The 20,374-nt window shown below is 35.7% G+C and overlaps 1 pseudogene; it reads left to right on the top strand.

Annotated features, from left to right (window-relative positions):
• Positions 1 to 5,423: 5,423 nt before the first annotated feature.
• LOC104854388 lies at positions 5,424 to 7,036 on the top strand (annotated as a pseudogene).
• Positions 7,037 to 20,374: the final 13,338 nt, after the last annotated feature.

Below are 20,374 nucleotides of genomic sequence, written 5' to 3'. Positions count from 1 at the left end.
TTATTACAAAAACTGTGAATAAGATCAGTAATATACCTATATCAAACTTATTAGCCTTGGCATAGTTCTGAGATGTGACTTGATTTGCCGGTCATGCTAAGGACATGGAATCTCTTTGAACTATTTATAGCTGGCATGGACCTAAGGGTAACTGAGCTCTCTAGTCTTGTTTGAACTTTTCCATTCATGGAATGGGTCTTGGACTCCATCCCCATTCTAGTATTTACTAGATTTGGGGAAATAAGTTAATATTTCTGAGTTTCAGTTTATTCATAAAAAATTGAACAATGCTAGATCTATCAGACCTTTACTTTTATGATTAAGTAAGATAACTTTTGTGTAAAACCCTTAGGACAATGTGAGACAGCAGCCTCAACTAAGGTTCTCTGGTATATCTGTAAAATAAAACACACATCATCTTAAACAGTATCAAAACCAGTTATATAATACACATTTTGGCCAAAGTAAGCTAGGAGTCAAACTAAACTCTGCTTCCTTTACCCTCTTTCATGTCTCCTCTAATGTAATGGAACTCCAAGGAATAAAGAGAGACAGGAACAGAACTTCTGGGAAGTTTTGAGCCTCTTCAAGTATTACTGCTGATGAATAAAAGTATTTGACTGAACTCATAGATATGGGGGAAATAATGAGTAGAATAAAAGAGGCAGAACCATGAGATGGTAAAAAAGGGGTTCATATAAATCTGGGTATGAATTTAGCCTCTCTGGCAACTGTCATGAGGCCTTGAACAGGTTACCAAATCTCTTGAGTCATTCTCCTTAGAACTGAAGATAACAGGGTTGCTACAGGATTGAATGAGAAAATTTAAACTGTTTCCCACTGACTCTAGGTCATAAAAAATAACTCAATAAATGGTAGTTGTTGCTATTATAATTTTTAAAGAAGTATTTTCTACATTCAATATTTGAACATCTCATTGGGACTATCCTTATAAGTGTAGGTTTTACTGTAACTGAAAAGCCGGGCAGAATTAGGAAATGAATTATTTGAGTAATGGGGGAATGGGGATATGGTTGTGGGTTGGGGCAAATATCTGAATTGGTTGGTTAAAACATCAGGCACTCTTAGCGAGACTGCCAAGGATAAATTCTGAGATTCCTTCCAGCCTCTTGCTTCACCCTCTTAAATTCCGAAGAGACAATAAGTAGTAGTAAAGAGGGACCTGCCCCATCCATTTGTCACCATGTAGGGAGCATATAGGCATGTACATACATGCATTGCGACCTCAAGATTATGATGTCATTATGATACAGTGCCAGTGCCTGGTAGGTAACGTGATGACAGTTCCCCAGGTTAATTTTCTTCATCTTCTGGTCTGTTGGCAGGGAAAGGCCAGATGACAAGCTGAAAGTCAGCCAAGATTTTAGCTTTGATTGCTGGTGAAGTGAAACCCAAATTAGAGCCATTAATAACCTCACTTAGGTAGCTCTCTCTTTTTCCACTTCCTGCCATGTCTTTGTTTATGGTATCTCTGTTTAACTAAATATGGAGAAAGGGATAAATGACTTTTTTATTGGGGAATTTCCCCAACAGTAACCTTTTGTGAAAGACAAGTTAGATCCAGTGCCTAGGCTAGGTCGGAGAGCTGAAAATGAAATTAGTTTTCATATAAAAACACGTTTTCCAGAAAGCAGTCTAGAGAGAGGTTGAGGATCTTAAGAATTGGGAGAAAAAGGGGATCAAAATGAAAAGAAGTGTTCTTACCTATTATGACCCATGTACAAATATTCTGGAAGTCACTAAACCTAATGCATTAAGATCAAGATGATAATACATGTGTCAAAAGATTTTTGCAATTATTCAATGACAATATAATTACAAGTAAAAATAAAAGGCTCAAAGTCAGGCAGGAAACAACTCATGAAAATTTTAGGGACTGAATATGCTGTCTCTTCTGGAGAAATATTAACACTCTGCCTCTGTCTCTGTCTCTGTCTCTGTCTCTGTCTCTCTCTCTCTCTCTCTCTCTCTCTCTGTACTGGGTATTGAATCGAGGGCCTTCACATTAACATACATCCTCAGGCTTTTGAAAAACGTGTATATATTTTTTTTCAGTCAGAGCCTCTTGAAGTGGTTAAATTACCCAGGCTGGGCTTAAAATTGTGATCCCTGCCTCAACGTCCCACATTGCTGGGAGATCAGGGATATACCATCATGCTTCACTAGATTTAACTTTTAAAGGAGGAGCTTAAGGAAAAGGTATAAATAATCAAATGAACTAACAAAATTTCAGATACTAATGTTTAAGATTTTTAGTAGGTGAGGCTAGTAGCTTCTAAAACCACACATATTTGTAGAATCTTATGAGCAATTTCCCATAAAAGAATATTCAGACCAAAAAATTTTCCATACAGTTTGACAGTTCTTGAGTCTCAGAAGTCTATCAAAAGCTACCAGGAGTACAAAAAGTTAAATTAAAACCTTATGCAAATATTAACTTTAATGGGTGTTTTGGAAATCATTCCAGTGCAGTAAAAGGGGGAATTTAGGAGCCATCATTATTCTGCTGAAATCCAGTGGATTTGAAGGCAATTATTTCTGTGATGAACAACCTAAATAATTCCATACAAAAAGTATGATAAAAGTAACAGCCCATGTTCTTTATGGAGAAAATATGTGGCTGAAGCAAGATATATAGTTATTAAAACATTATGAAAGCCTTTTTAAACATTTATTTTATTGGTACATTTAAGGTATACAATATAATCACATTCATCACTGGAGAGTTGCACCTTTACATAATTCATCTTGGTTCTTATTTTTTCTCCATTTGTGACCTCCCTTCAACACATCTATCTCTCCCTATCTGTCAGAGATTTTGTTTCCATTTTTTCATTTCTGAATATTAATTCCATTCCCTTATTTCAGATCCCCTACACATCCCAATTCCCCTGCCCCATTTCCCCTCTTCTTCCTATTACACATAATGTATAATACCTTTTAGTTCTTATTTAAACTTTCAGGGTCTCACACCAGAGAAACTATTCAGTATTTACATGTGTCCTATTTATTCCACTTAAGAGTATCACATCAATGTGCATTTATTTACCTATGAATGTCTCTAATTTCTCAGTTTTTGTGGTGGAATAGTACTCCATTTTGTTTAAAAAGCACATTTTATTTTGTTTAAATTAATTTAGTATTTTTCATGTATACAATATAATGGCATTAATTCTTGGAAATTTGTACCTTTACATAATCTGTCTTGGTGCTTATTTTTTCCCCATTCCTGTGCTCTCCCTTCAACTGCTCCCTTCCTTCCTCCCTATCTACAAATATTTTGTTTCCATTATTTTTTATTTTCTCATATCAATTCCATTCCCTCTTTCCATGCCCCTACCCTTCCCATTTCCCCTTCCTCTTTGTACCTTGTCTTCCCAATTTCCCATTATCTATTTTACCTTTAAGTCTTTATTTACACTTTCAGTTTCTCACACTAGAGAAACTATTTGTTATTTACATATATGTGTCTTATTTATATCACTTAAGAGTATGGCCTCAATCTGCATCCATGTAACTATAAATGTCTGTAGATCTTCATTGTTTATGGCTGAGTAGCACTCCACTTTATTAAAAAAAACATTTTCTTTATCCAGTTAACAGTTAATGGGCAATTGGGCTGCTTCCAAGTTTTAGCTATTCCAAACTGTGCTGCTATGAACATGGGTGTACATATATCACTGTGGTATGATTATTTTTATTTCTTTTGGGAAGATACCCAGCAGGGGAATAACTGGATCAAATGGGACTTCATACATTACTTCTCTGAGTTATCTTCATACTGATTTCCACAGTGGTTGCACTGGTCTACACTCCCATCAGAAGTGGAGCAGGGTTCCTTTTTCTTCACACCCCCACCAGCATTTGTTTTTGTTTGATTTTATGATAGCAGCCATTCTTTCTGGGGTAATGTGGAATCTCACCATTGTTTTCATTTGCACCTCTCAAATGACCAGTGATGTTAAACAATTTTTCATGTGTTTATTTGCTATTTCTACTTCTTTTTTATATTGGTACATTTTAGGTATACAATACAGTAATATTCATCATTGGGATCTTGTACCTTTACGTGGCATATGTTCATTCTTATTTTTCCACACTTACCTGGCCTTCCTTCTCACCCTCTACCCTTCCCTATTTAGAAAGACTTTGCTATTTCTACTTCTTTGTCTGAGAAATACTTGTCCATTTCACATTCCCATTTTTGCATTGGGTCTTTTAATTTGGGAGGTCAGATTTTTTAAAGCTTTTTATATATTCTAGGTAGTAGATCTTTGTCTGAGAAAAAACTGGTGAAAATTTTCTCCAACATTGTAGGTTGTCCTTTCACACCATTGGTGGTTTCTCTTCCTGTGCAGTAGCTTTATCAGAAGGAGAGATAGACTTGTTGAGTGTATGTGCTAGTTCAGCTGCAACTGAGGTTTTGTCATAAAATCTTTTCCTATACCAATGTCTTCAAAAGTTATACCTAACCTCTCTTCCAGGTGGTTTACTGTTTCTGTTTTAATATTTAGATCTTTAAACCACTTTGATTTTAGTTTAGAGCATGGTGATAGATGTCAGTCTAGTTTTAAACATTGGCAAATTGATAGATGAGCTCAGGACCATGATAAAAGCCATGAAGGCCCCCCACAAGAAAGAAATGGAAACCATCACTGTCCAACATAGGAAAGAAATGGAATCCATGAAACAGATTCAAATAGATATCCAGGAGATTAAAAACTCTACTGAAAGTTTTCACAGCAGGATAAAAAAAAGTGATTATAGAATTTCAGATATAGAAGATAGGATTGAAGTCAGTGACCCTGAAAAGAGAGTCTCTTAATATCAGTAAAGAAGCATGAGAAATCAATCCAACAACTCCTAGATGATGCAAAGAAGAATAACATAAGACTGATAGGAATACATGAAGTAGCAGGAAAAAATACAAATGACTTAAAAAAGCTGTTCGCAGAATTAATGACAGAAAACTTCCCAAACAGAGGGAAAGAAATTGACATTCAGATAAGTGAGGTATATAGGAATCCAACTAGCCACTCTCAAAAAAAATCTACACCTAGACATATAATAATCAAGATCCCAGAAACCCAACAGAAGAACAAAATACTACAAGCAGTAAGAGAAAAGAAACAAATCACATGCAAAGGAAAGCCTGTCAGGATCATAGCAGACTTTTCAACACAAACCCTCAAGTCAAGAAGAGCCTGGAGTGAGGTATTTCAAGTTCTAATAGAAAACAACCTCTAACCTAGACTGATGTGTCCTGCAAAACTCTCTTTCAAAATGGATGGGGAAATAAGATACTTCCATGACAAAGAACACCTGAGAAATGTCATGAATACCAAACCAGCACTACAAGTATTTCTAAACAATATCCTAGAAAAAGACAAAGTCACAACACCATGAGGCCCAACAGAACAAATCAAAGTGGCAAAGGCAAGAATCTAAAGGGAGAAGGAGGGAATTAAAAAGAGTCAACAAAAGGACAATAACATGACAAAAATAAGTCAGTACATAACAGTTATAACCATCAATGTCAATGGCCTCATTTCACCAAACAAGAGAAATACACTGGCAGAATGGATTAAGAAACAAAATCCAATGATATATTGTATAGAAGAAAAACACCTAGTGCCAAAAAAGCCCATAGACTGAAATTGAAAGGATTGAAAACAGTTCTCCATGCTACAGGAGCCCAGAAAAAGCAGAGACAGCTATCTTATTCGCAGGCAAAGTAAATTTCAAACCAAAATTTAATAAGAGAGACAAAGAAGGCTACTCCATCCTTGTAAAGGGAACAATTCAAGAGGAAGAGATGACAATCATAAATATATATGCATCAAATATTAATTCCCCCAACTATATAAAACAAATATTAAGTAACATGAAAAACCAAATAAGCACAAACACAATTGTAGTGTGGGACCTAAATACCCCACTACCACAGAGAGTTATCTAGGCAAAAAATCAACAATGAACTATTAGAATTGAACCAGGCTTTTGAACATATGGACTTAATGGACGTTTATAGAGTGTTCCACCCCACAAAATCAGAATATACATTCTTTTTGGCTGCACATGGGTCATTCTCCAAGATAGATCACATACTACCTCATAGAAAAGGTTTGAATAAATGCAAAGGAATCAAAGTAATCCCCTGTATATTATCAGATCACAGTGCAATCAAACTGGAGATCAAGGGCTGGGGATTTAGCTCAGTGGTTCCACCCCCTGCCTCGCAAGTGCAAGGACATGGGTTCGATCCCCAGTACCAAACAAACAAACAAACAAACAAAAAATGAGATCAATAGCATAAGAAACCATTGGGGTCAGAACAGTGCACAGGTAAGAGGTGAGGCTTAAACCCGGCAGAACAGCCTTTTCAGGGAAGCAGAGGAGACCGTGGAGAAGTTTCAGAGTCAGGCACTGAGCAGCACAGCCAAGATCACCCAGCCCAGCCCCGAAGATGGGGCCTCAAGTCCCCCACCTCAGATGACATCTCCCTGCTTCACCAGTCTCGGTCTGACCAGGCTAGCTTTGGCGAGGGCATGGAGCCAGTTCAGGAGCTGCCACCGCCATATCAGGAACAATTTCCCATTCCAGTGTATCATCCAACACCTAGCCAGACTTGCCTGCAACTCAGCTGACTGAAGAGGAACAAATTAGGATAGCTCAAAGAATAGGCCTTATACAGCATCTGCCTAAAGGAGTTTATGACCCTGGAAGAGAGGGATCAGAAAAAAAGATCTGAGAGTGTGTGATCTGTATGATGGACATTGTTTACAGGGACCCGATTCGATTTCTGCCATGCATGCACATCTATCACCTGTAGAGATGACTGGTTGATGAGATCCTTCATGTGCCTCTCCTGCATGGAGCCAGTTGATGCAGCACTGCTTTTGTCCTATGAGACTAATTGAGCCAGGGTATCTTGCCTGCCTTCAAGTGAACCATCAGTCTTGGTGGTTTTGATCTTTTGCCACTGAGCCCAAAGAGCCAAGGATTAGGAATTAAGATCATGCACACAAGTTTCCTAAAAATTCCTGGATGGATGATGGCTGAAGATATTGAGGAAAGTATGTAATATTTTAGAAACTTGGTGGGGGGAGAAGGATGGTATTTTTATGTAAAGCCTTGACCCAGTGTTTAAAAATGATAATTGCATTTAGAAGTTGTTATTATTGCTCCAGTACATAGGAATTGTGTGTTACAGCAGCCGTTTATGTTTAAATTGTGTGTATTAAAGATTAGTCAAAAGATAGTGGTTATTTTTCCTAAATGAAATAACTTTATTCTCCCCTCCACTAATTCTTTTCTGAAGTTACTGGCATTTGAGTCAAGGTTTTATTAAAAGCTACATTTTATAACACTGGCACAAAAAAAGTAGTTTTAAGCTTGTTTGCACAGTTCTTTTTTTCCATTGGAAATGGAATTCGTTGCCTTAGGGCTTTTAAAATAGTGTATTATTGTTGGGGCTGTCTCTATGCTTGAAAACCAGTTTATATATAACCTGTTGTAAGTGCTATATTCTGTTTGCATTAGGAAATGCAGACTTCAAAGTGATCTCCTAGCTTGTAAGCAAACTGAGATGCACTATCACCTTTTCTATAAAAAATGAATTAATGCGTCAAGAAACCTACTCCAGCAAAGTGGTTCGATAGTATCCTTTCCTACGTGTTTATCTTTTGGGTTGTTAGTATGATGATTGAAAGTCAAGGTAAATTTTAAATATTAAGATTTCTGATTTATTGACCTTGAAACCACCATGCTTATTTGAAAATGAAGGTGGCACCTTGATGAAACATAGTATTTCAGTGTAACGGTTTTGATTTATTCTCTTTCCTGTGACCTCCTTCCTTGTTGTCTTGACCCATATAGCCAAAGGATACTGCATCTCTCATTACTATTGTGCTGGGGTTTATTGAAGTTATATAAACACATCTCAGTCTGTCTCTCCTTGGAAAGGTATCTATTAAATCCTGCTAGATGACTGATAAGACTAAACAGGGAATAAAAGTAATTGTGTTTCATGTTTTGCACACAAATGCCGAATTTGTATAACCACATGACTTCATAGTTGTGATCTCATAAAAGGAATTCCTCATTTAATTTTTCTTACAGGTAATGTAAGAATATTCTAAAACTCTATGCTTCTGAAGTGTTAGAGGTAGAGATGGTCTAGTAAATATGTAGTAGTACTGTTTTATCCATTTAGCATGTGTTTTTTCCTTGTGTACTCAAAGTGACTCATTTGTTCCTCTCAGATATTACAGCTAAAAATCATTCATTAGCAAAAGAGGTGGTCTCCACATAAAAAACAAATGTTTCTTATTATTTTATATTGAGTTGAATATTAGACTCAACACTTTTCTACATACAAACAGGTTTCAGAAGGTTCTTCGTAATTGCATTATAGGAAAATTTAGTATGTCATAAGTACTTGTTTGACATATTATGCATATGTTGGTTAATTTCTTTGTGCGCACCATGATGGATGACTTAAAGATGAATTTGATGAAAGTTGAAAGAACCTAGATTATCAGGTTCTGTTAAATTGTTACATGTATCTTGCTTAACTTTCTGTTCATTAATTTATATCTACCCAATTACATAAAGCAAATTTGGAGGAAAAAAAAAAGAAACCATTGGAACTTCACAAACATGAAAATTGAACAACACTCTCCTGAATAATCAATGGGTCACAGAGGAAATTAAAGAAGAAAGTTTTTACAAATAAATGATAGCAATACAACATATAGGAATCTATAGGACACAATGAAAGCAGTTCTACGTGGAAAATTCTTAGCATTGAATGCCCACACTAGGAAAACAGAGTGAGCTCAGATAAATAGCCTACTGATGAATTTTAGACTCCAACAAAAAGAAGAGCAAGAAAAACCCAAATCTCGAACAAGAGAGAAAATTATAAAGAGTAGAGCAGAAATCAATGCAATGTAAACTAAGAAAATGATACAAAAAATCGATGAATTGAAGAGTTGTTTTTTTTTTTATTGAGTTTATTGGTACATTTAGGGATACAGTACAGTTACATTCATTGTTGGGATCATGTACCTTTCTTTAGCTCCTTTCCTCCCATTTCTAAATGTCAGTAATCTTATTAGAATCTTATGCATTGTTGCAGAATATTCACACCAGGGAAACTATTTGGTATTTACACATGTGGGACTTATTTATTTCACTTAGGAGTATATCTTCAATATGTATCCATTTTCCTATGAATGAATCTATTCTCTCGCTCTTTATGGCTGAGTAATATTCCATTTTATAGAAAAACCACAACTTCTTTATCCAGTTTCACACGGATGGGCAAATAGGTTGTTTCCAAGATTTAGCTATTACAAACTGTGCCGCTATAAACATGGGTGCACATACTTCTCTGTGATATGATTCTTTTAGTTCTCTTGGAAAGATACCCAACAGAGGGATGGCCCTCCCCCCCCGTCCTCAAAGAGTTGGTTTTTTGAAAGAATAAATAAAATTGATAAACCCTTAGCTAAGCTTATCAAGGTGAAGAAAAGGCTCAGAACCATGCAATTAAGAATGAAAAAGTTGAAATCACAATAGATCCAACAGAAATCCAGAGGATAGTCAATACCCACTTTGAGAACCTGTACTCTAATAAAATGGAAAACATAGAAGAAATGGACAGATTTTTAGATACTTATGAATTACCAAAGTTGAACGAAGAAGATAAAAAAATTCTAAACACCCCAATTACAATCAGGGAAATTGAAAATGTAATTAATACTTTACCAATGAAGAAAAGCCTAGGTCCTGAAGGATTCACCCCTGAATTTTACAAGACATTTAGAGAAGAACCACTACCACTACTCTTTAACCTTTTCAATGAAATTGAAAGGGAAGCAATACTTCCAAATTCATTCTTGGAAGCAAGTATTACTTTGATTTCCAAACCAGGGAAAGACCCAACTAAAAAAAGAGAACTACAGGCCAATCTCCTTAATGAATATAGATGCAAAAATCCTTAATAAGATACTAGCAAACAGAATACAGAGGATCACCAAGAAGATCATACATCCTGACCAAGTCGGATTTATTCCAGGGATGCAAGGATGGTTCAGCATACATAAATTAATAAATGTAATACACTATATTAACAGAGTCAAGGACAAAAACCATATCCTCTTGATAAATGCAGAAGAAGCATTTCACAAAATTCAGCACCAATTCATGATAAAAACCCTGCAAAAAATTAGAATGGATGGTCTATATCTCAACTTGATAAAGGCTACCTATGAAAAACCAACAGCCAACATCATATTTAATGGCCCAAAACTGAAAATCTTCACATTAAAATCAGTAACAACACAAGGATGCCTACTATCAACACTCCTCTTCAATATAGCTCTGGAAAAATTAGTCATAGCAATTAGACAAGAGAAAGAAATTAAAGCAATAAAGATAGGAAGAAAGAAGTTAAACTGTCATTATTTGATGATATACTCTACATTGAAGATGAAAAATTCCACCAAAAGACTCCTTGACTTAATTGACCCTTTTAGCAGAGTATCTGGATACATGGTCAACACTCAAAAATCAATAGCCTTCTTGTACACAAATAACAGACCAACTCAGAGAGAAATTAGGGAAATAATTCCTTTCAGAGTAGCATCCAAAACAATGAAGTATCTAGGAATCAATCTAATGAAATAAGTGAAAGACCTCTACACTGCAAATTACAACACTCCAAAAAAGAGATCAAAGAGGACATAAGAAAATAGAAAGATATTCCCTGCTCTTGGGTAGGAAGAATCAACACAGTGAAAATGGCCATACTACCAAAACTGCTATACAGATTCAATGCAATGCTGATAGAAATTCTAACACTATATTTCACAGAACTAGAAAAATAATTCAAAAATTCATTTGGAACCACAAGAGCCCTAGAATAGCAAAAGCCATCCTAGGCAACAGAGACATGCAGCAGGCATAATAATTCCCAATTTGAACCTATACTAGAAAGCCACTGTGAAAAAAATAGCATGGTACTGGCAAAGAAACAGACCTGAGGATCAGTGAAATAGATTGGAAGATACAGAAACAACTCCAGATGTACTAAGATACCTCATCTTTGACAAAGAAGCCAACCATCCTCACTGGAGGCAAGATTGCCTCTTTAATAAATGGTCTTGGAAAAACTGGATTTCAACCTGCCAAAGATTAAAACTAGACCATTATCTTTCACAATGCACTAAACTAAAATGCAAGTGGATTAAAGATCAAATATTAAAAAAGAGTCACTAAACTTTCTGGAAGATAAGTTCTAGGCAGAACTTTTGAAGACACTAACATAGGAAAAGACTTTATGAACAAATCCTCAGTAGCATGGGACCTGGCAGAAAGATTTAATAACTGGGATCTCATCTTATTAAAAAGCTTCTGCACTGCAAAAGAAACCATCAACAGAACAGAACTAAAAGACAACCTACTAGGTTTGAAAAAAATTTTACCAGCTTCTACTCAGACAAAGGACTATTATGTAGAATATATAAAGAATTCAAAACAGTCTGCCCCCCAAATATAAAGTCCCAAATCAAAAATGGGCATCTGAAATGAGCAAACATTTCTCAAAGAAGTAAACCAGCAAGTAAATATATGAAAAAATGTTCCACATCACTGGTCATTCGAGAGTCACAGATGAGAACAACACTGAGATTCCACCTCATCCCACAAAAAATGGCTGCTATCAAGAAATCAACCAATAACAAATGTTGGTTGGGTTGTGGGTAGAAAGAAACCCTTCTCCATTGTTGGTGGGAGTGAAGACTGGTGCAAACGCTATGGAAATCAATATGGAGATACCTCAAAGAGCTGGGATTAGAGGTTCCATTTGACCCAGCCATCCCTCTGCTGGGTATTTTTACAAAACAATTAGAAGAATCATATCACAGTGATATATGTGCACCTGTGTTTATAGCAGCACAGATTGTAATAGCTAAAACTTGGAAACAGCCTATTTGTCCATCAGTCGGATACTGGATAAAGAAGATGTGGGTTTTTTCTATAAAATGGAATACTACTCAGCCATAAAGAATGAGAAATTAGATTCATTCATAGGAAAATGGATACATATTGAGCATATATTCCCAAGTGAAATAAATAATTCACACATCTATATATACTGAATATCTTCTCTGGTGTGAAAAAATATAATGCTACATAAGATCCTATTGGTGTATTTGACAATGTGAAATAGGAAGAAAAGGGTTAAAGGTGTAGGGTAAGTGGGAAGGGTAGGGGAAAGTAAATAAGGGAAAAAGATAAGAAAATGAAAATATGGAAATAAAGTATTTTCAAATAGGGAAGGGAGGAGGGGGTGAAGGGAGGGCATGGATAAGTGGAAAAATGAGAACCAAGACTTGTCATGTAAAGGTACAAGATACCAACAATGATTGTAATTGTATACTATACCTAAAATGTACCAATAAACTCAATGAGGAAAAAAAATACTTTGGCAAGTTGAAATCCAGTTTTACAGCACCTTTATTAAAGAGTCTCTTTCCTCCATTGAGGGTGTTTGGTTCCTTTATCACAAGTGAGTTGGCTGAATATATCCAGAATTGTCTGCATCTTCTAATCTGTTCCACTGGTCCTCAGGGTTTTTGTTTGTTTGTTTGTTTTGTTTTGTTATTTTTTTTGCCAGTACCATGCTCCTTTTATCATGTAGCTTTGTAGCCCAACTTCAAGTTGGGGATTGTGATACCCCCTACCTTGTCTTTATTACCTGAAAACTTTTTTGCTATTCTAGGTCTCTTCTTATTCCAAATGAATTTTTAGATTGTTTGTCCAAGATTTTTTAAGTATGCTGCTGAAATTAAAATTGGGATTGCATTGAATCTATATTGCAGTTTTGGAAGCATGGACATTTTCATTATGTTTGTTCTTGCTACCCAGGAACAAGGGATGTGTTTCCATTTTTTAATATCCTCTTCAATCTCTTATTTCAGAGTGCTATAATTTTCAGAGTAAGCAGCTTTGATTTCTTTCATTAGGTTGATTTCTAGGTATTTCAATTTTTTGATGCTACTGTGAAAAGAAATTTTTTTAATCCAATTTCTCAGTGAGTCTGTTTTTCTAGTTTAGCAAAGCTATTAATTTTTGTTTGTTGATGTTGTATTCAGCTTCTTTACTGAATTTGGTTATTAACTCTAAGTTTGGTAGAGTTCTTGGGGTCTTCTCTTTAGAGTATAATGTCATATGCAAATAATGACAATTGACTTCTTCATTTCCTATATTTATTCCTTTTTATTTCTTTCTCTTGTCTAATTGCTGTGACTGTTTCCAAAATTATATTGAACAGAGTGGTGATAGTGGACATCCTTTTCTTTTTCATTATTTTCATTTGAAGAAGTTTAGTTTTTGCCATTTAGTAGGATATTGGCTGTTGGTTGCTCATACATGGCTGTCAGATTGAGGTACTGTCTAGTCCAATTTTCTGTGGGTTTTATATCATGAATGTGTGTTGGATTTTGTCCAATGCTTTTTCTGCATCTATTGAGATGATCATATGATTTTTGTCCTTGGCTCTATTAATATAGTGTATTACATTTATTGATTTTGTGTATGTTGAACCATCCCTGCATCCCTGGGATGAATCCCACTTGGTCAGGGTGTATGACCTTCCTGATGATCTTCTGCATTCTGTTTGACAGTTTTGTATTAAGGTTTTTTGCATCTGTCTTCATTAGTGAGTTTGGCCTTTAGTTCTCTTTTTTGCTTGGGTCTTTCTCTGTTTTGGGGGTCAAGGTGATGCTTGCTTCCAGGAATGAATTTGGGAATATTGTTTCCCTTTTAACTTCATTGAGGAGTGTAAACATTAGTGGCAGTAATTCCTCTCTAAATGTCTTGTAGAATTCAGCAGTGAAGCCATCAGGACCCAGGCTTTTCTTCGTTGGTAAGTTTTTCATTGTATTTTCAATTTTATTGATTGATATTGAGTTGTTTAGAGTTTTTAGGTCATCTTTTTTCAACTTTGGTAATTCATATGTATTTAGGAATCTGTCCATTGCCTCTGTATTTTCCATCTAACTGCCATATAGATTCTCGAAGTAGGTATTGATGATTCCCTGTGTTTCTGGTGGGTCTGCTGTAATTTTCCCCTTTTATTCCCAATTGCATGGAGCTTTTCTTTCTGTGTCTTGATAAGGTTGGCTAAGGGTTTGTCAATTTTGTTTATTCTTTCAAAGAACCAACTCTAGGCTACATTGATTTTTTTTGGTATCACTCACTTAGTCTCAATTGAATTGATTTCTGCTCTGATTGTTATAATTTCTTCCCTTTTAAAAACTTTGCATTTGTTCTGGTGTTTCTTCTAGAAGCTTTAAATTCAGCATCAGTTTGTTTAATTGAGCTCACTGTTTTCCTAGTATGAGTATTCACTGCTATGAATTTCCCTCATAAGACTGCTGTCAGTGTGTCACAAAGATTCTGATATGTTGTGTTGTCATTCTCATTTAACTGTAGCAACTGTCTGATTTCTTCTTAAATTTCCTCTGTGACCCATTAGTTACTCAGGAGTTAATTTCTATATTTTTATATAACTTTGGCAGGTTTTTATCTCCAATTTCATCACTTTGTGATCTGATAATATACAGGGGATCACTTTAAATCCTTTGCATGTACTTAAACATTTTCTATGAGGAAGTAAGTGGTCTAATTTAGAAAACAATCTATGTGAAAATGAAAAGAATGTGTATTCTAATTCAGTACAATAGAATGAACATCTGTTAACCTCATTTTTTTAAGAGTTTGAGTTCTACAATTACATTATTTTCTGTCTGATCTAGTTTTGACAGTGGTGTATTGAGATTTCCCCACTACTATTGTGCTAGTGCTAATTTGATTTTTCATGTCTATTAGTATTTATTTTATATATGTTGGCTCACTACTGTTTGGTTCATATATATTTATGATTGTCATCTCTTCCTCTTTGATTTTTCACTTTACAAGAATGTAGTTTTCCTCTGTGTCTCTCTTAATCAGGGTTGCTTTGAAATCTCCTTGATCTGAAAATAGGATAGCTATTCCTACTTCTTTTGAGTTCCTGTCACATGGATTATTGTTTTCCATCCTTTAACTTTCACTGTATGAGTTTCTTTTTGAGATAAGTGTGTTTCTTGTATGCAGCATATTGTTGGATCTTGCTTCTTGACCTATTATGCCAGTTTATTTCTTTTAACTGGTGAACTGAGACCATTAACATTGATGGTTATAACTGATATGTATTGACTTATCCTTGTCATGACTTTTTCCTTTTGTTGATTTCTCCCACTTTGTGTTTAATTTCTTGTTAGGCTTGATGGATTCATTTTGATGGGCTCACTGGGGTTCTGATACTCTTTGTCTTTTCCTGGGATATTGTTTAAAAGTTTTGGAGTGCTGGTTTTGTATTCATGAAGTTCTTCAGGTGCTCTTTGTCATGAAAGTGTCTTATTTCTCCATCAATTTTGTAAGGTAGTCTTGTAGGGTACATCAATCTGGGTTGGAGGTTGTCTTCCTTTAAGGCTTGAAATACATCAGTCCAAGCTCTTTTTTTCTCAAAGTGTCTGTAGAATTTTGTTTTTGTGTTGGGTTTCTGGAATCTTAACTTTTATATGCCTATGTGTAGATTTTTTTAATCACATCTAGTTGAGAGTCCTATATGCCTCACTCTTCTGTATGTCAAGTTCTTTCCCCCTAAATGGAAAGCTTTCTGCCATTACTTCTGCTAACAGTTTTTTAATGGTGTCTAGACTCTCTCCTCTTTCTTTATTGACTCCAATCACTCTTATGTCATTTTTTTACATTGTCTAGCAGACACTGGATTGACTTCTCATGGTCTTTTAGTACTTTTAAGAAATTTTACTTTTCCTGTTAACTAATTGCAATCCTATCTTCTATATCTGAAATTCTATCCTTGCACTGGCTCATTCTGTTGTGTAAAATTTCAAGGGAGTTTTGTTTGTGTTTTTATTGGCACATATTAGGTATACAATACAGTTACATTCATCATTAGGATTATGTATCGTTACATGATGTATCTTGGTTAGTTTTTCCTCACACCCCTGCTCTCCCTTCACCTACTGCACCCTTCCCTATTTCCAAAGACATTGCTCCCATTGTTTTACTATTTCTTTTTTATTATCCCTTCCTACGTTTCCCCTACCTCTTCCCCTTCCCCTACACTTTAGAACTTTTCTTCCTATTATACAGTATTAATTTTACATTCTGTTCCTCGCTCTTTTAGTTTTTCATACCACAAAAACTATTTGGTATCTACAGCTATTAATTTTACTTAAGAGTATCTTCTCAAAATAGTTCCACCATACCATTGGTAAGTGCACACATCCCAGGGAGCAGCTGTGTGGACCAGAGTGGTGCAGGTACAGATGAATCCCAGCAAGGGCCTCGCCACAACCCCAAAGGTGTGGGCACATGTGCCCAAGCTACAGCCTGTCTAGAAAGGAGCTACACAGGTGTTCATGCTTCATCCAGAATCCCCCCATACCACTGGCCAAATCCAAAGGTCCACCTAGAAAACAACTACATAGATGCACAAGGAATGGCCAGAGGCTTGCCCTAATACCATTAATGAGTGAAGCCCCTGTCCATAAGCCTACAGAAACAACAGGAACTGGGCTACACACCACCCAGCCAAAGGCCCCCATGACATCAGCTAAATAAGGGCCCCAATGAGAGGCATACCTAGACAGCATCCCAAGGGTGCACAGGCCCCAGCCAGAAGCCCACACAGAAAGCTGTTCAGCTCAGGGATCCAGAAGGTCACAATTCTAAACCCAGGAATTGGTGTAGTGGGGAACATCAGAGTAAAGGCTACTTACAGGCTTGCTGAGAATTGAAGACCACTAGGTGAGCAAAAAATTTGCCTCAACAAAGGCATGGCAGGCTGAATCTGTTGAAATGCAAAGATACAGAAATAAGTCTCAAAACCAGACTTTCAGGTCACCTAAGGCAACCCCAAAGGGAAACAATATGAACAATCTGATACTCAACAACCTGGACTCCCTGAACTGGCAGTGAAAGAGAACCAGGAAAAAATGAAATAAAAAACAATTTCTAAGATTGTGCCCATAGTACAAGACATGCTTAATAAATCTAGAGTGGACGCATTAAAAAATAGAGGACACAGATTAAAAAATGAGAAACATGATGGAATCCTGATATAGGAAACAAATTGTATCCATAAAAATGATGCAAACAGATTTGCAGGAGATTAAAAATTCCATTGAAAGTTACACAGCAGACCAAACCAATGGGAGGACAAAATTTTAGATATAGAACATAGGATAGAAATTAGTGAACACAAAAAGAAAAATCTCTTAAAAATAGTAAGGGACCACAAAGATCAATCCAGAAGCTCCTAGATTATTCAAAGAAAAATAATATAGACTGAGTAGAGTGCATGAGGAAACAGGAGAGAGTACAGATGACAAAAAAATAAAAATTAAAAAAAAAACTGTTCACTGAAATAATGACAGAAAACATCCCAAATAGTGGAAAACAACTTGACATGAATGTAAGTGAGGCTTATAGGACCCGAACTAGCTATAATTAAAAAAAAAAACTACACATAGGCATGTAAGAGTTAAGATTCCAAAAAACCAACAGAAGAACAAAATTTTACAAGCAATTAGAAAAAAGGAAGCAAATCACATACAAAGGAAAGCCCGTCAGAATCACCGCAGACTTCTCAACACAAACCCACAGGGCAAGAAGAACGTGGAGTGATATATTTCAATCCCTAAAGGAAAACAAACTCAAACTCACATTGATATACCCTGCGAAACTACCTTTCAAAATTGGTGAAATAAAATACTTTCATGACAAAGAGCACCTGAGGAACTTCATGAATACAAAACCAGCACTCCAAAAAGTTTTAAACAATATCCTAGGAAAAGACAATGAGGATCAGAACCCTCTGAAGCCCAGCAGATGAATCCGTCAGGAATGACAAGAAATTAAACACAAAGGGGAGAGAATCCAACAATTTTAATTATCTCCATTTACCAATCAAAGGAAACAGACTGGCAGAATGGGTCAACAAGCAAGATCCAACAATGTGCTGCATACAAGAAACACACTTAATGAAAAAATAAATTCAGACTGAAAGTTAACGGGTGGAAAACAATACTCCATGCAACAGGAACCCCCCAAAACAAGGAATAGCTATTCTCTTTGCAGATCAAGTGGATTTTAAACCAACCCTGATTAAATGAGACAAGCACACTACATCCTTGTAAAGGGAACAATACAAGGGGAAGAGATGGCAATCATAAATATATGTACACCAAACACTAGTGCACCCAACTATAAGAAACAAATACTAGTGCACATGAAAAATCATATAAGCATGAATACAGTAGTAGTGGGGGGGCCTCAATATCCCACTGTCACAAATAGATAGATCAACCTGACAAAAAGTAAACAATGAAATAGTATAACTCAATCAAACTCTTGAACAAATGAACTAACAGATGTTTGCAGAGTATTCCAACCCACAAAATCAGAATACATAAGCTTTTTGGCTGTACATGGATTGATCTTCAAAATGGACCACATGCTTGCTCATAGAACATGTTTAAGTAAGTGCAAAGGAATTAAAGTTATGCCCTGTATATTACCATAACATAGGGAGATGTAATTGAATATCAATAGCAAAAGCAACTGCAAGAATTTCAGAAACACATGGAAACTGAACAACAACCTTCTGAGTAACAAATGGGTCTCAGAGGAAATTAAAGAAGAAATCAGGTAGTTCATTCAATTAAAATACAGCATATCTAAATCTATGGGACACAAGGATAGCAGTTTTATGAGGGAAATTCATAGCAGTGAATATTCATTAGCAAAAGAGAGTGAGCTCAATTACACAACCTTATGCTGCACCTCAAGCTTTTAAAAAAGAAGAGGAGGACAAACCCAAAGCTCACACAAGAGAGGAAATTATAAAGATCAGGGAAGAAATTAATGTAACGGAGACTAAGAGAACAATACAAAAAAATCAGTGAAGCCAAGATTTGGATCTTCTAAAGAATAAACAAAACTGACAAACCCTTAGCCAAGCTTCTCCAAAACAAAAAGAAAGAAAGAAAGAGAAAGAAAGAAAGAAAGAAAGAAAGAAAGAAAGAAAGAAAGAAAGAAAGAGAAAGGCCCAAATCCATACAATCAGGAACAAAAAAAGGTGAAGTCACAACAGATCCAACAGAAATCCAGAGGATCACCAATACCTACTTTGAGAACCTGTGCTGTAATGTAATGTTTATCAATTGTATTTATTCATTAATTTTTTGAATCATTCTTAGTCTCCATTACATTGATTTCTTCTCTGATTTTTATAATTTCCTCCTTTGTACGATCTTTGGGTGTGTCTTGCTTTTCTTTTTGTAGAACCTTAAAATTCAGCATTCAGTTCATTTGACCTCACTGTTTTCCTAGTGTGGGGATTCACTGCTATAAATTTCCCTCAAAGAACTGCTTTCATTGTGTCACATAGATTCCTGAATGTTGTATTGGCATTATTATTTATTTGTAAAAACTGTCTAATTTCTTTCCTCTGTGACCCATTGGTTGTTCAGGAGAATGTTGTTCAATTTCCATGTGTTTGTGAAGTTCTTGTGGTTTCTTTTGCTACTGATCTCCAGTTTAATTGCACTATGGCCTGATAATATACATGGGATATCTTTAACTCCTTTGAATTTAGTTAAACTTGTTCTATGAGCCAGTATGTGGTCTATTTTAGAGATTGACCCATGTGCAGCTGAACACAATGTATATTCTGATTTTGTGGGGTGGAACACATTGTAGACATCTGTTAAGTCCATTTTTCAAAAGCTTGGTTTAGTTCTAGTATTTTGTTGGTTTTTTTGTCTAGATGACCTGTCTATTTGTGACTGTGGGGTATTGAGTTTCCCCCAATACAACCTTATTAGTGCTTATTTGATTTTTCATGTTCCTTAATATTTGCTTTGTATAGTTGGAGGCATTAGTATTTGCTGCATATGTATGATTGTCATCTCTTCCTCTTGGATTGTTCCCTTTTCAAGGCTGTAGTGACCTTCTTTGTTTCTCTTAATCATTTTTTGTTTGAAATTTACTTTGTCTGCGAATAAGATAGCTACCTTGCTTTTTTCTGGGTTCCTGTCACATGGAGAACTGTTTTCCATCCTTTTACTTTCAGTCTTGAGTTTCTTTTTGAACTAAGTGCGTTTTTTGTTTTAAGCATATTGTTGGATTTTAATTCTTAATCCATTCTGCCAGTCTATTACTTTCGATTGGTCAATTGAGACCATTAAGATTGATGGTTATAACTGAT

This window comes from Fukomys damarensis, unplaced genomic scaffold (assembly GCF_012274545.1).
Source record: "Fukomys damarensis isolate Sample0158 unplaced genomic scaffold, DMR_v1.0_HiC HiC_scaffold_39, whole genome shotgun sequence".
NCBI classification, from domain to species: Eukaryota; Metazoa; Chordata; class Mammalia; order Rodentia; family Bathyergidae; genus Fukomys; species Fukomys damarensis.
This window is presented reverse-complemented; position numbering and strand designations above follow the sequence as displayed.